This window comes from Rutidosis leptorrhynchoides, chromosome 2, assembly GCF_046630445.1.
Source record: "Rutidosis leptorrhynchoides isolate AG116_Rl617_1_P2 chromosome 2, CSIRO_AGI_Rlap_v1, whole genome shotgun sequence".
NCBI lineage: Eukaryota > Viridiplantae > Streptophyta > Magnoliopsida > Asterales > Asteraceae > Rutidosis > Rutidosis leptorrhynchoides.
In genome coordinates, this window is record NC_092334.1 from 259,090,979 (window position 1) to 259,105,567 (window position 14,589).

At 33.8% G+C, this 14,589-nt stretch overlaps 1 non-coding gene across 1 annotated transcript; it reads left to right on the forward strand.

Annotated features, from left to right (window-relative positions):
- The first annotated feature begins 1,634 nt into the window (after positions 1–1,634).
- Positions 1,635–1,741, forward strand: LOC139895174 (small nucleolar RNA R71). The gene has a single exon (XR_011775637.1). It is a non-coding gene; the product is annotated as a small nucleolar RNA R71 (small nucleolar RNA).
- The last annotated feature ends 12,848 nt before the right edge of the window (positions 1,742–14,589 follow it).

Consider the following 14,589-nt stretch of genomic DNA (forward strand, 5'->3'; position numbering starts at 1 on the left):
ATTGCGGTTGTTACATGGCTCTATCTACAGAAAATGTAACACTCTCGTCCTCTATACTTAGGGTCAGTTTCTTACCGAACACGTCTATTATTGCTTTAGCCGTGTTTAAGAATGGTCTTCCTAGTATAAGAGGAACTCGAGAATCTTCTTCCATGTCCAGAATAACAAAATCTACTGGAAATACTAAAGTACCAACGATAACTAGCATGTTCTCCATTATCCCTCTAGGATATTTTACTGATCGATCGGCTAGTTGTATGCTTATTTGTGTTGGTTTCAATTCTCTCAGGTCCAGTTTAGTGTATAGTGAATACGACATTAAATTTATACTAGCACCTAAATCTGCCAATGCTTCTATTGAACTAAGACTACCCAGAAAACATGGAATTGTGAAACTTCCTGGATCTGATAATTTTTCTGGTATCTTATTCAACAGTACTGCAGAACAATTAGCATTCATTGTAACAGCCGAGAGTTCTTCCATTTTCTTTGTATTTGTAATTAGATCTTTCAAGAATTTAGCATATCTTGGCATTCCTGAAATCACATCAATGAAAGGAAGATTAACATTTATCTGTTTAAACATATCCAAGAATTTTGATTGCTCGGCTTCAAGTCTTTCTTTTCTCATTTTACTCGGGTAAGAAAGTGGTGGTTGGTACGGTTTAACATAAGGCTTTGCCTTAACTGTATTCTCTTCATTAACCTTTTCAACTACCGGTTCTGTTTCTTTTTCTTGCTCAAGTTGTGGTGCCTGTGTAGTAGGAATAGAGTTATCAAAAATTACAGGTATTTCAGGTGATTTAAGTGTAATACCACTTCTCGTGGTAATGACTTTAGCTGTTTCATTCAGGGGGTTAACATTTGTATCGCTAGGTAGACTCTCCGGTTTTCTTTCACCTATCAATCTTGCTAGGTTACTTACTTCTTGTTCCAGATTTTGAATAGAAGCTTGTTGATTTCTAAATGCTTGAGCATTTTGTTCATTGGTTTGTTTCTGAGATGTGAAAAATTGCGTTTGAGATTCAACTAGCTTCGACATCATGTCTTCTAAATTTGGCTTTTTATCATCGGTTTGTGGTAGTTTAATTGAAAAAATAGGTCTTTGCTGATTGTAAGTATTATTGGATACTTGTTGATTGCTAGGACCTTGTTGGTTGTTGTATGGAACATTTCGATTATAATTCTTATTGTAGTTTGGTCTTGGCGGTTGATAATTATTCTAATAATTATTTCCAGGCCTTTGGTTCATGTATGAAACATTCTCTCTTTGTTCCATTGTTTGTTCAATAATGAGACAATCTTTTGTCAAATGTGGTCCTCCACACTGCTCACAACTAATTCGTATTGCGTGAATATCTTTAGTCATCTTTTCCATTCATCTTTCGAAAGCATCTATCTTTGCAGAAATGGAATCAAAGTCATGGCTAGAATCGGCTCTAGCTGCTTTAGATGATCTAACGATATCTTTTACTTTGTGCCACTCATGTGAGTGGGAAGCAGTGTTATCAATAATTTTGTAAGCTTCAGTTGCGGTTTTCTTCATGATGGAACCACCAGCTTCTATATCGATCTCTTTTCGTGTAGTAATGTCGCATCCTTGATAGAATATTTGCACTATTTGATAAGTGTCTAAACCATGTTGCGGACATCCTCTTAACAACTTTCCAAATCTTGTCCATGCCTCATATAATGTTTCATTTGGCTTTTGTGTGAACGTAACTATTTCTCCTTGAAGTCTCACGGCTTTAGATGCCGGAAAGAATTGTTTAAGAAATTTTTCAACTAAAACATCCCATGTATTGTGATGACCCGGGAATTTTTGACTAAATTTAAACTTAATCTTTATATGATTTCGATACGATAAGCAAAATATGTAATGTTGAGTCTAGAAAATTTTGAACTGTTTCATATATTCAATTGACCTTCGACTGCTCTCGACGATTCACGAACAACTATTTGTAAATAGATACATAGATATATATATATATATATATATATATATATATATATATATATATATATATATATATATATAATTTGAAATATTATTTGATATAATATATGATTAAAATTTATGAAATAAATATGTAAAATAATATGCGATGTAAGGAAAACTACTATTATAATTATATAGATATGTATATATATATATATGTATATATAAATATTTCTTTTAAATATATATAAAATTATATTAAATCTAATTGTTTAAAAATATATAATATATTTATTTTAGTTGTTAAAACTTGCTATTTAAAACTGTTTGTATATAGAAAAAGAATATATTAAAAATAATTGATTTCGAGCCTAACTAGTAAACGTCAGTGACACTCGGTTGACGTTTCATTAGTTTTAATATAGATATAATACATGTTCATGAATGTTTAAGATAAAAGTTAAACTGTAAATCGATTACGAAGATGTTAGATTTGTTAAAAATATTTTTACCTTTTTAAGTTTAAATATTAGTACTCCGTACATATAAATTGGAACAGAAAATAAATAATTATCGAACCTTTTTGATCAGGTTTCAAACAGTTAATGAGTGAAATAATTAAATATATTTAATCTAAAAGTTTGGGATTTTTGGGAACACTTTTATACGACAACTGTTTAGCAACGGACACGATATAGCACTTCGTGTTAAAACCGTCGGTAGATGAAGTTAAAATATAAGGCTGCTTAACTGTTTTTTTCAATTTATCACATGCCTATTATTAAATTATATTATTATTATTATTAAAGTTATTACTAACTTCCTCCGTGTAAATTCAATTATGAACTTAGTTATTAGACTATACTGTGTTTTCCATTACTTCTAAATATATGCATATATATATTCATGCATACAGATGCACACCCATTTCCCATTTCCTTCCTCTTCTTCGTGAGTCGTCACTTGAAACCTTCCGCCACCCATTACCAACACTTGTTCCTACTACTACTTGTGAATCACCATCAAACACCTATCACCACCACTACCACAACCGAATCCGCCACCTTCTCTCTCCCTCTCTGGTTAAGGAACCCGACTACAACCATCGAAACGTCACCCGCCACCTTCATGAAACCATCACCATGATCACCATATACCTTCACATCATCTCCATATCTCTCCCTCTTCTCTCTTTCTCTCGTCTCCATCCCTTCTCTTTTTGTTTTGGATCGTGAACCATCACACCGTCAAACTATCTCCAACTGCCACCTGCTACATCTAAATTCTCTGCCAATTGTTGCAAATCACCAACCAAAAACCGTAGCCACCACCCTAATCTTCATGACACTGACTACCACCGAACACCTTCTATCACCACCAAACGCCACCATCAATCACCAAGGACCACCATCAACCTATTTCTTCTTTGTGAAACCCACTTCACCAATTCTCTCTCTATGTCTCTCCTCTCTCTCACTTTTATGGAAACCGCCCATGAACCACCGTCGTGAACCCACTACAACTACACTAACGTCATGAACACACCACCACTTTGTAAACCGTCCAAAATCACCATCATCGAACCAACTATCTGCTATTTACTCGCGTTAAACCAACTGCTATTGCAATTCCTGTTCGACTAAAACAATAACAAGGAAGTAAGAAGAAGATGTGTTGGATATTTAAATGTATTGTTTTATCAATTCTTCGGAAACTGCAATTAGTGGCCGACAGCCATCAGGTTATAAGTCCCACAAAACCGTTAGCGAATATAAAATACGTGCTGTACATTGAATTCTTTTAATAGGAAAAATATACAAGAAACGTGGGCTGAGTCGTTTACTTATTTTTTTCGGACGAACTAGTTGGAAAAACCAAACGGACCATGAACATTTTTTTTTACTTGGGCTGAGTTATAATTGATATTATCTAGTGGGCCGATTATTATTGTTTGTTGTTGGGACGGTATTTATAGTTGGGCCGGAACTCTAATTTATTTAGAGATGGTGATGATCGACCGTGAGAGATTGATGAAGATGTTCTATGATGATGGCGATATTATTGTGGTCATGATGATGATGTTATGATCATAATATTTATGTAGAAGATGATGAGTTAACTGGAAATAATGGTGATATACGATTACAATGATGATTAGTGAAAGAGATTAAGATGATAATAACGTTACGAATGAAATGATGATGAAGTGATTAGGATAGATGATGATACTATAAGATTTAGATTGATGATGATAAACGATGTATATACTATAACGAGTTTGATGTTAGGATGATTATGAATCACGATTAGAGTATGAAGATAATGGTAAAGGTTTAGGGTAGTGATGATGTTTGTAGAAGAGGAAGAAATAGAAAAACAGAAATAAACGGGTGATATTGATTAAGTTTCGGATATAACTCATAAAAACAGAAATAGATCAATGGTTAAGGGGTGTTGGTTGTTAAACGAGAGGTCATGGGTTCGAGTCTGGGCAGCAACACTATATTTTTGTTAACAATGGAACTTACACTTAAGGTAGTATTCTTAGTATTATTTTTATTTTTATTATTATTATCTTATTATTATTATCATTACCATATTTATTATTATTTCTATTATTATTATTATTATTATTATTATTATTATTATTATTATTATTATTATTATTATTATTATTATTATTATTATTATTATTATTATTATTATTATTAAGTATTAAGTATATTTATAAAAAATATTAGTTTCATTATCGTTATTATTAAACATATCACTTTATTTAAAAACTACTATTATTATTATAAATATCATAATTTTTATCATTACTATTTTTATTAACAATATTTTTATTATCATTATTATTATTTTTAACATTATTATTATTATTATTATTATTATTATTATTATTATTATAAGATAACACAACTTTTTATTTATTTTTATTAATATTATTGTACCGAATAACAATTAGTTACGTAAAACTATATTTAATACATATGATATACTAACATAACAAGTATATTACTAATATCAATATATAAACTTATTTAATTATTATTATATGTTTTAATACATGAATAATATAGGTTCGTGAATCCGAGGCCAACCTTACACTTGTTCAATGATGTTATATGTATTTTTACTACAAAATACATTAGGCGAGTTTCATTTACCTTTTTACCCTTTATATTTTTGGGCTGAGAATACATGCGCAACTTTTATAACTGTTTTACGAAATAGACACAAGTAATCGAAATTACGTTCTATGGTTGAATGATCGAAACTGAATATGCCCCTTTTTAGTCGGGTAATCTAAGAATTAGGGAACAGACACCCTAATTGACGCGAACTCTAAAGATAGATCTATCGGGCCCAACAAGCCCCATCCAAAGTACCGGATGCTTTAGTACTTCGAAATTTATATCATGTCCGAAGGAGGATCTCGGAATGATGGGGATATTCTTATATGCATATTGTGAATGTCGGTTACCAGGTGTTCAATCCATTTGAATGATATTTTTGTCTCTATGCATGGGACGTATGTTTATGAGAAATGGAAATATGAAATCTTGTGGTCTATTAAAATGATGGAAATGATTATTTATGTTAAACTAATGAACTCACCAACCATTTGGTTGACACTTTAAAGCATGTTTATTCTCAGGTACGAAAGAAATCTTCCGCTGTACATTTGCTCATTTTAGGGATATTACTTGGAATCATTCATGATATATTTCAAAAGACGTTGCATTCGAGTCGTTGAGTTCATCAAGATTAATATTAAGTCAATTATAGTTAGATATATTATGAAATGGTATGCATGCCGACAACTTTCGATGTAATGAAATATTGTCTTTACAAAAACGAATGCAATGTTTGTAAAATGTATCATATAGAGGTCAAGTACCTCGCGATGTAATCAACTATTGTGAATCGTTTATAATCGATACAGACTTCGTCCGGATAGATTAGGACGGGTCACTACAGTTGGCATCAGAGCTGGTATAACGCCGTCCATGTGTGGCGGGTTAGTCGTAAAGCAGGTTCTCACAGTGTTACCTGTGACGAAGCATTGGCTCTTAATCCTTGCGATCCCTTATGAGGGTTGGCAGTAGCCGAGAGGTAGGCCCTAAAATCAGTATCTGAGGTACACTCAGTGGTCACCAGGCGGTTAGCTGGGAAGGAACTGGGTGGGACGGTGGTTGTCCCCACTGTAACTACAGCTGGTATCAGAGCGGTGGTCGTAGCGAACCAGGTCTTGCATTAGTGTGTCTAACTAGGAGTTGTTAGGATGCATTAATGAGTCTGGACTTCGACCTAGTAGTTGTTAGGTTATATTAATGAGTCTGGACTTGAACCTGGTCCGCATGTCAAAAGTTTTGCTTATCATTCTTGTCAAAAATAATCTGCTTATCATTCTTAGTCTAGACACATCTTACTGCATTGATTGCATGAATAGTGTATAGACAAATTCATATCTTAGCGTATCTGGTAATCCATATTTTAGCGTATCTGTTACTGTAGACTTTATCTGACACGTTTCCTTAATTCCCTTCGTAATTTACGAGATCTTCTGTACTATATATAGGTACTAAGTATCCTATGTAATTAGAATATCATCCGATATCCGAAAATCATTTCATATCAAAAATCTTCTAACGGATCGTGTAAGATGGATCCTATACCTAGCTTGGATTCCATTAGTTCCGGTAGAAATTTCGAGATGCGTATTGAAGTATACTCCGAAGTCAATGAACCCGAAGTGTCTCCACCATTTAACTATTTTTCTTTCTGGAGAAGATGGGGGTGGGTCTGAGACTTACTCACTCGATGGAGAAATGAAGAAAGCGAGCCCTATCGCGAACCAAACATACCTCCTAACATCGGAGAAAACGATGTACTCACCGGTGAACCTATGCGCAACACTCTTTTCACCCTTCTTTCCAAAATATTCCAACTCGAAGGTCGCATTACTGCAATCTCAGAAAATATTTAACCTCTACTTCCGAATACCAATCGAAAGGGAATATTAGAATAAGTTAGGGAACTTCGAATTGATAATCAAGATCTATCGAATCAGATGAGTGGATGGATAGAAATGATAGAGGGTAGGATAGAAACCCTGACAAGAATGGTGCGTGATTTACAAGCTATACTTACTACACCAACATCATCACCAATCTCAGCACCAACAACAGTTGTAGCACCGATAGCAGTAGTACCACCATCAGCAGCACCAGCAGCATAACCAATACCAACAACAACATCATCATCATACATCTCAACCTCGCAATCTATACCTCAAGCATAATCATCGTTCTACGAATCGTTCTACATAAACTATCTTCGTCCTTCATGACGATTATATAATCTCTAATGTTTTAGAGACTATGTACTCTTGTTCTAGCTGTAAATCTAATGAGTTTAATATCACATTGACTCATTAAATCCATGATTGTAGTAACCCAAACTTTTCCATGTTTCTATATATATTAAATGAAATTGTTATTTACATGATTAAGTGTTTCCAACATGTTAAGCAATCAAACTTGTTAAGACTTGATTAATCAAAATAGGTTTCATATAGACAATTGACCACCCAAGTTGACCGGTGATTCACGAACGTTAAAACTTGTAAAAACTATATGATGACATATATATGGATATATATATAGTTAACATGATATTATGATAAGTAAACATATCATTAAGTATATTAACAGTGAACTACATATGTAAAAACAAGACTACTAACTTAATGATTTTGAAACGAGACATATATGTAACGATTATCGTTGTAACGACATTTAATGTATATATATCATATTAAGAGATATTTATACATAATAATATCATGATAATATAATAATTTAAAATCTCATTTGATATTATAAACATTGGGTTAACAACACTTAACAAGATCGTTAACCTAAAGGTTTCAAAACAACACTTACATGTAACGACTAACGATGACTTAACGACTCAGTTAAAATGTATATACATGTAGTGTTTTAATATGTATTCATACACTTTTGAAAGACTTCAAGACACTTATCAAAATACTTCTACTTAACAAAAATGCTTACAATTACATCCTCGTTCAGTTTCATCAACAATTCTACTCGTATGCACCCGTATTCGTACTCGTACAATACACAGCTTTTAGATGTATGTACTATTAGTATATACACTCCAATGATCAGCTCTTAGCAGCCCATGTGAGTCACCTAACACATGTGGGAACCATCATTTGGAAACTAGCATAAAATATCTCATAAAATTACAAAAATATGAGTAATCATTCATGACTTATTTACATGAAAACAAAATTACATATCCTTTATATCTAATTCATACACCAACGACCAAAAACACCTACAAACACTTTTATTCTTCAATTTTATTCATCTAATTGATCTCTCTCAAGTTCTATCTTCAAGTTCTAAGTGTTCTTCATAAATTCCAAAAGTTCTAGTTTCATAAAATCAAGAATACTTCCAAGATTGCAAGTTTACTTCCAAGTTTTCTAAATCCATTCCAAGTAATCATCCAAGATCAAGAAACCTTTGTTACTTACAGTAGGTTATCTTTCTAATACAAGGTAATAATCATATTCAAACTTTAATTCAATTTCTATAACTATAACAATCTTATTTCGAGTGGAAATCTTACTTGAAATTGTTTTCGTGTCATGATTCTGCTTCAAGAACTTTCAAGCCATCCAAGGATCCTTTGAAGCTAGATCTATTTTTCTCATTTCCAGTAGGTTATCCAAGGAACTTGAGGTAGTAATGATGTTCATATCATCAATCTATTCATACATATAAAGCTATCTTATTCAAAGGTTTAAACTTGTAATCACTAGAACATAGTTTAGTTAATTCTAAACTTGTTCGCAAATAAAAGTTAATCCTTCTAACTTGACTTTTAAAGTCAACTAAACACATTTTCTATATCTATATGATATGCTAACTTAATGATTTAAAACCTGGAAACACGAAAAACACCATAAAACCGGATTTACACCGTCGTAGTAACACCGCGGGCTGTTTTGGGTTAGTTAATTAAAAACTATGATAAACTTTGATTTAAAAGTTGTTATTATGGGAAAATGATTTTTATTATGAACATGAAACTATATCCAAAAATCATGGTTAAACTCAAAGTGGAAGTTTGTTTTCTAAAATGGTAATCTAGACGTCGTTCTTTCGACTGAAATGACTACCTTTACAAAAACAACTTATAACTTATATTTCTGACTATAAACCTATAATTTTTCTGTTTAGATTCATAAAATAGAGTTCAATATGAAACCATAGCAATTTGATTCACTCAAAACGGATTTAAAATGAAGAAGTTATGGGTAAAACAAGATTGGATAATTTTTCTTGTTGTAGCAACGTGAAAATTGGTAACAAATCTATATTAATCATATCCTAGCTAACTTATATTGTATTATACATGTATTCTAATATAATATGTAATCTTGGGATACCATATACAAGTATGCAAATGTTTTGACATATCATATCGACCCATGTGTATATATTATTTGGAACAACCATAGACACTCTATATGCAGTAATGTGAGAGTTAGCTATACAGGGTTGAGGTTGATTCCAAAAATATATATACTTTGAGTTGTGATCTAGCCTGAGACGTGTATACACTGGGTCGTGGATTGATTCAAGATAATATATATCAATTTTTTTCTGTACATCTAACTTTGGACAACTAGTTGTAGGTTACTAACGAGGACAGCTGACTTAATGAACTTAAAACATCAAAATATATTAAAAGTGTTCTAAATATATTTTGAACATACTTTGATATATATGTATATATTGTTATAGGTTCGTGAATCAACCAGTGGCCAAGTCTTACTTCCCGACGAAGTAAAAATCTGTGAAAGTGAGTTATAGTCCCACTTTTAAAATCTAATATTTTTGGGATGAGAATACATGCAGGTTTTATAAATAATTTACAAAATAGACACAAGTACGTGAAACTACATTCTATGGTTGAATTATCGAAATCAAATATGCCCCTTTTTATTAAGTCTGGTAATCTAAGAATTAGGGAACAGACACCCTAATTGACGCGAATCCTAAAGATAGATCTATTGGGCCTAACAAACCCCATCCAAAGTACCGGATGCTTTAGTACTTCGAAATTTATATCATGTCCGATGGAGGATTCCGGAATGATGGGGATATTCTTATATATGCATCTTGTTAATGTCGGTTACCAGGTGTTCACCATATGAATGATTTTTATCTCTATGTATGGGATGTGTATTGAAATATGAAATCTTGTGGTCTATTGTTATGATTTGATATATATAGGTTAAACCTATAACTCACCAACATTTTTGTTGACGTTTAAAGCATGTTTATTCTCAGGTGAATACTAAGAGCTTCCGCTGTTGCATACTAAAATAAGAACAAGAGTTGGAGTCCATGTTTGTATGATACTGTGTAAAAACTGCATTCAAGAAACTGATTTCGATGTAACATATTTGTATTGTAAACCATTATGTAATGGTCGTGTGTAAACAGGATATTTTAGATTATCATTATTTTATAATCTACGTAAAGCTTTTTAAACCTTTATTTATAAAATAAAGGTTATGTTTTGTTTTAAAATGAATGCAGTCTTTGAAAAACGTCTCATATAGAGGTCAAAACCTCGCAACGAAATCAATTAATATGGAACGTTTTTAATCAATAAGAACGGGACATTTCAGTTGGTATCAGAGCGTTGGTCTTAGAGAACCAGAAAAATTTGCATTAGTGTGTCTTATCGAGTTTGTTAGGATGCATTAGTGAGTCTGGACTTCGACCGTGTTTTCTTTAAAAATGATTGCTTAACATTTTTGTTGGAAACTATATATTATTAACATGTAAATATTATGTGATATATTAATCTCTTAACGTGTTTGATATTATGTGATAGATGTCTACCTCTAGAACAAGTCCCATTGACTCACCTAATAATAATGAAGAGTTAAATGTAAATTGGAATAATTCGTGGACTGATTCACAAGTTCCCGAAGAGGAACCGGAAGAAGAGTCGGAACCGGAAGAAGAATCGGAACCGGAAGAAGAAATAGAACCAGTGGGGGAAATAATAAAACGGTTAAGTAGAAGAAAATCCTCAACCAACCAACCAAAGTTAATTATGGTCAATGGTGTTTCCGCCAAGGAAGCAAAGTATTGGGAGGATTACTAATTCTCCGATGAATCGGATCCCGACAAGGAATCCGATGATGTTATAGAAATTACCCCAACACAATTTAATAAGGCAAAAGAGAACAATAAAGGAAATGGCATAAAAATAGAGAAATTTGATTCCAAACCCGATGAACTTTATATGTATCGTCAACACCCGTATCGTCAACCACCGGGTTTTTCTAAACCAATGTGGAAAACGACGGCTCGTATTAGGGGAACATCATATATCCCTAGAAACTTGTCAAAACGAACCAAAATCGAAGTAGAAGAAACGAGCGAGTCAGAATAAGATAGTTGTATTCGTGTGGTGTAATATATGTAATATAGTGTGCTTATGCTTTATGATATATGTAAAAATTGCTTGTATTAATAAGTATATTTTTTTTTATGAATCTAACTCTTGTCTATTTTACAGTATAAAAACACAAAATGGATAGACAACCCAATATTTTAAGAGACCTACCCGGAGACATGATTGATGAAATCTTGTCTAGAGTCGGTCAGAATTCCTCGGCACAACTATTTAAGGCGAAATCAGTTTGTAAGACATTCGAAGAACGTTCCAAGAATTCCTTGGTTTATAAAAGGCTTTCGTTCGAAAGATGGGGGATATCACATTGGGAAATCCATAAGTTACGATGTGTTTACTTTGACGCATATATTGCGGGGAACCCAAACGCTATTTTACGCAACGGGTTAAGAAATTATTTTGACTCAATATATCCGAATATAGGACTTCGTGATTTAGAAAAAGCGGCTAACATGCAACATAAAGAAGCATGTTATGCTTATGGCTTAGTAATGTTCGCTTCTCACCAAAGTGAGAACAATAACATCGGGCTACAACTATTAAACAAAACGTTCCCACAAGTGACGGAGTCGGTAATTGGGGTAAGAAATGAGGTTTTTAGGTTGTTAAGGGACTGTTGGATATTACGTAACCCTCGTCCCTTTGACGACGTTACAACACGCTGTCTTAACAACGGCCATAACGGTTATGTTCCACAAGACCAAGGATGGGAAGTAGTCCTAGTAAAACCAGAATGCATGACTTGTTTCTGGACGTATGAATTACGTGTCTTTATTGCCTTTACTGAACGACTTGTGTACTAGCTAGAATTATCTTCACAACTATCTTGTATCAAAGTTATTTTGTGCTATATTTCATGCTATATGTAAAATAAGCGGTATTGTAAGTTTGTAAAATATTGTGTAAAAGTTTGAACGCGAAATATTATTATAATCAGTTTTTCATATAGAATTGTAGTAGTTGAATTGTATATTAGCTACTAAGTATGAACTTAACGGGTAGGTACTACCCGAATTTAAACTTATAAAACGCTAATATGAAGAAAAATCTTTTATAAATGAGTTCATATTATGCTACGAGATACTATTGACTACTCTTAATATTCTGTATGATTAACTTGTTTCATTTGACTATTTGAAGAAAATGGCACCGACTACTTGACAAACCTTGAATATGAGCGAAGAGGAATTTCGTGCCTTTCTTGCTTCAAACATAGCCGCAGTACAGGTTGCACTACATACCAACAATAACCTTGGATCTAGCAGTACAAGAAATCGTGTAGGATGCACCTACAAAGAATTTACTGCCTGCAAACCTTTGGAATTTGATGGAACCGAAGGACCGATCGGATTGAAACGGTGGACCGAGAAGGTCGAATCGGTGTTTGCCATAAGTAAGTGTACTGAAGAGGACAAAGTGAAGTACGCTACGCATACCTTCACAGGTTCTGCGTTAACATGGTGGAATACCTATCTAGAGCAAGTGGGACAAGATGATGCTTACGCACTACCGTGATCAGCATTCAAGCACTTGATGAACGAGAAGTACCGTCCCAGAACCGAGGTCAATAAGCTCAAGACAGAACTTAGAGGGTTACGAACCCAAGGATTTGATATTACCACGTACGAAAGACGATTCACAGAATTGTGCCTATTGTGTCCGGGAGCATTCGATGATGAGGAAGAGAAGATTGACGCGTTTGTGAAAGGATTACCGGAAAGAATCCAAGAAGATATAAGTTCACACGAGCCCGCCTCCATACAACAGGCATGTAGAATGGCTCACAAACTAGTGAACCAGATTAAAGAAAGAATTAAAGAATAGACTGCTGAAGAGGCCAATGTGAAGCAAGTCAAAAGAAAATGGGAGGAAAATGGTGATAAGAATCACCAATACAACAACAACAGCAATTACAACAATAATCGCAACAACTATCCCAACAATCGCAACATCAATCGCAACTACAACAAACGGCCCAACAACAACAACAACAACAACAACAACAGCAACTACAACAATCATTCCAACAACAATAATAACCTCAACAACAACAACAATCAGAAGCAGCTATGCCAAAGGTGAGAAAAGTATCACTCGGGGTTCTGCACCAAATTTTGCAACAAGTGTAAAAGAAATGGTCATAGCGCGGCGAAGTGTGAGGTCTACGGACCAGGGGTTAACAGAACGAAAGGAACAAATGGTGTCGGAATGAGTAATGGCGGAGCAAGTAGTGTCGTAGCAAGTTATGCCAATGTAGTTTGTTATAAAGGTGGAAAACCGGGCCACATTATTAGAAATTGCCCAAACCAGGAGAACACGAATGGACAAGGCCGTGGAAGAGTTTTCAATATTAATGCGGCAGAGGCACAAGAAGACCCGGAGCTTGTTACGGGTACGTTTCTTATTGACAATAAATCTGCTTACGTTTTTTTTTATTCGGGTGCGGATAGAAGCTATATGAGTAGAGATTTTTGTGCTAAATTAAGTTGTCCATTGACGCCTTTGGATAGTAAATTTTTACTCGAATTAGCAAATGGTAAATTAATTTCAGCAGATAATATATGTCAGAATTGAGAAATTAAACTGGTTAGCGAAACATTTAAGATTGACTTGATACCAGTAGAGTTAGGGAGTTTTGATGTGATAATCGGTATGGACTGGTTGAAAGAAGTGAAAGCAGAGATCGTTTGTTATAAAAATGCAATTCGCATTATACGAGAAAAAGGAAAACCCTTAATGATGTACGGAGAAAAGGGCAACATGAATCTACATCTTATTAGTAATTTGAAGGCACAAAAACTAATAAGAAAAGGTTGCCATGCTGTTCTAGCACACGTCGAGAAAGTACAAACTGAAGAAAATAGCATTAATGATGTTCCCGTCACAAAAGAATTTCTCGATGTATTTCCGAAAGAATTAGCGGGATTACCCCCACATCGATCCGTTGAATTTCAAATAGACCTTGTACCAGGAGTTGCACCAATAGCTCGTGCTCCTTACAGACTCGCACCCAGTGAGATGAAAGAACTGCAAAGCCAATTACAAGAACTTTTAGAGCGTGGTTTCATTCGACCAAGCACATCACCGTGGGGAGCTCCTGTTTTGTTTGT